The 3,272-nt window shown below is 45.4% G+C and overlaps 1 pseudogene; it reads left to right on the forward strand.

Moving 5' to 3' along the window:
- Positions 1-476: 476 nt before the first annotated feature.
- Positions 477-2,306, forward strand: LOC102870693 (annotated as a pseudogene).
- The last annotated feature ends 966 nt before the right edge of the window (positions 2,307-3,272 follow it).

Genomic DNA, 3,272 nt, shown 5'->3' on the forward strand with positions numbered 1-3,272 from the left:
TTATCCCGTCTTTCTCAGTCTCCCCTCAACTTTGATGTCAGTCCTGTTTTTATCCTTCAATCTTTACAATAATGGTCTTATGCAGTATTTGTCCTTATGAGACTGAGTTGTTCACTTAGCATAATGCTTTCTAGTCTCTTCCATGTTATGCATTATTTTTTTTTAATTGTTGCTCCTGCATGGGAACTGTATGAAATACAATGTGAATGAAGAATAGTGTGAAACACAGTGAATATGAGTTTTGTAAGCAAATATATATATATATGAACCAGTATTATGCTGGTGATCAAGGAAAAGCATAATACCTTTCTCAATTTGTTTTTCAAAAAGGAAGTGGGAGTCTCGAGCTCTAGCTGGCAGCCAGCGTGCGTGCTCCAGGCTCAGCACTCGCTACCGCCATCAACGTCACTTAGCTTCCTGTAGGATCGCTCTGCGCCACTCGCTCTCCTCTGATCCCTTCGCTCCCAGCCGCCATCATGGTGAAGCTCGCGAAGGCTGGAAAAAATCAAGGCGAGCCCAAGAAGCTGCCTCCTCCCCGCAAGGAGATAGAGGAAGACAGTGAGGATGAAGACATGTCAGAGGATGAGGAGGAAAGCAGTGAAGAAGAGGTTGTTATTCCTCAGAAAAAAGGCAAGAAGAATGCCACAGTGCCCTCAAAGAAAGTAATGGTGTCCTTAACAAAAAAGGTGGTGGTTGCTGCACCAGCGAAGAAAGCAGCTGTGACTCCTGGCAAGAAGGTGGCAGTTACACCAGCCAAGATGGCAGTTACACCTGCCAAAGCTATAGCAACACCTGGCAAGAAGGGTGCCACGCCGGGCAAAGCAGTGGTGGCCACCCCCGGTAAAAAGGGTGCTGTGCCCACCAAGGGGGCAAAGAATGGCAAGAGTGCCAAGAAGGATGAGAGTGAGGAGGAAGATGAAGACAGCGAGGAAGAAGAGGAGGAGGAAGAGGAGGAGGAGGAGGAAGAGGAAGAAGAACCTGTCAAAGAAGTATCTGGAAAGCAAAAAAAGGACATGACCAAGCAGAAAGCTGCTCCTGAAGCCAAGAAACAGAAAGTAGAAGCTGTTGAACCAACTTCAACTTTCAATCTCTTTGTTGGAAACCTGAACTGCAACAAATCTGCCCCTGAATTAAAAACTGGTCTCAGTGACGTTTTTGCTAAGAATGATCTTACTGTTACAGATGTCAGAATCGGCATGACTAGAAAGTTTGGCTATGTGGATTTTGAATCTGCTGAGGACCTGGAAAGAGCCTTGGAACTCACTGGCTTAAAAGTCTTTGGCAATGAAATTAAACTAGAGAGACCGAAGGGAAAAGACAGTAAGAAAGATCGAGATGCCAGAACACTTTTGGCCAAAAATTTGCCTTACAAAGTCACTCAGGAAGAAGTAAAAGAAGCGTTTGAAGATGCTATGGAAATCAGATTAGTCAGCAAAGATGGGAAGAGTAAAGGAATTGCTTATATTGAATTCAAGACTGAAGCTGATGCTGAGAAAACCTTTGAGGAAAAACAGGGAACAGAGATTGATGGACGGTCGATATTCCTGTACTACACTGGGGAGAAAGGTCAAAATCAGGACCATAGAGGTGGAAAGGCGAGCACTTGGAGTGGTGAATCAAAAACTCTAGTTTTAAGCAATCTATCCTATAATGCAACAGAAGAGACTCTTCAGGAGGTATTTGAGAAGGCAACTGCTATCAAGGTGCCACAGAACCAGAATGGCGAATCTAAAGGGTATGCATTTATAGAATTTGCTTTGTTAGAAGATGCTAAAGAAGCTTTAAATTCTTGCAATAAAAGAGAAATTGAGGGCAGAGCAATCAGGTTGGAGTTGCAGGGATCCAAGGGATCGCCTAACGCTCGGGGCCAGCCAACCAAAACCCTCTTTGTCAAAGGTCTGTCTGAAGAGACCACCGAAGAGACCTTGAAAGAGTCATTTGACGGTTCAATTCGTGCCAGAATAGTTACCGACCGGGAAACTGGTTCCTCAAAAGGGTTTGGTTTTGTAGACTTCAACAGTGAGGAGGACGCGAAAGCTGCCAAGGAGGCCATGGAAGATGGTGAAATTGATGGAAACAAAGTGACCTTGGACTGGGCCAAGCCTAAGGGTGAAGGTGGCTTTGGCGGAAGAGGTGGAGGCCGGGGCGGCTTTGGTGGCAGAGGTGGCTACGGCAGAAGTGGAGGCCGAGGCGGATTCGGAGGCCGGGGCCGTGTAGGCTTTGGTGGAGGCCGAGGTGGCTTCCGAGGAGGCAGGGGAGGCGGCGGTGACCACAAACCACAAGGAAAGAAGACGAAGTTTGAATAGTTCCCTCTTTCCCTCTTCCACTTGAAAGAAGGGATTCTGAGGTCATGGCAGAGCCTTCTGAGGACATTCCGCAACAGTAGACAGCTCTGGTCGGCTTGGAAATCTCTTCAGATAACATTTCAAGGGAAATGCCCTGTTGGTTTTGACTGGATATTCATATAAACTTTTTAAGAGATGAGTGATAGAGCTAACCCTTATCTGTAAGTTTTGAATTTATATTAAGTTTCATCCCATGTACAAAACCATTTTTCCTACAAATAGTTTTTTGCGTTGGCAGGTGTAAAGGAAAGCAGAATGTTTTATCCTGAATTTTGCTTCAGTGACTTTGGGGGACAAATTAAAGTCCTAAAACTCTGAAAAAAAAAAACAAACCCCAAAAAAAGGAAGTGGATCTTTGGAGCTCTCCTATTCATTCACTCTCTCTCTCTCTCTCTCTCTCTCACACACACACACACACACACACAGCCCATCTGCCCACTAAACTGATCCAATGAGGACTTGAGAAGATGGGTTAATAACAGATACAGATCAACAGTAGTAGTAAATCTCATAAAACACCATGTATAGGAATGGGTGTGTGAGACATGATGTGAATGAAAGAGTGTGTGAAACACAGTATACAGGAATGAAACACAATGTATAGAAATTTCATATGCAAATCAACAAAAAATAAAAAAGCAGAGGGGCGAGGGGCGAAGGAAGTGGAACCACCTCCTCTTCACCAGCAGATAGAAAGTGTTTGGGGGAAGGAGCAGCGCAGGGCAGACAGCCTCCATTAACACAGCCTCAGGCGGGAAGGGGTTTATGGTGGGAGGCTGGGGGTCAGCTCCTGGCTGGTCAGGGGGGATCTGCTCCTGTGATCTGCACTGCAGATGCCTGGAAAAGAGTCCAAGGACGCAGCACTCCCAGCACTAATATGCATTTTTATTCTGCAATAATTTTCATACCAAGTTCAAGTGGCACTGG

The sequence above is a fragment of the Elephantulus edwardii genome, unplaced genomic scaffold (assembly GCF_000299155.1).
Source record: "Elephantulus edwardii isolate Elephantulus edwardi_28Jun2011 unplaced genomic scaffold, EleEdw1.0 scaffold00103, whole genome shotgun sequence".
NCBI classification, from domain to species: Eukaryota; Metazoa; Chordata; class Mammalia; order Macroscelidea; family Macroscelididae; genus Elephantulus; species Elephantulus edwardii.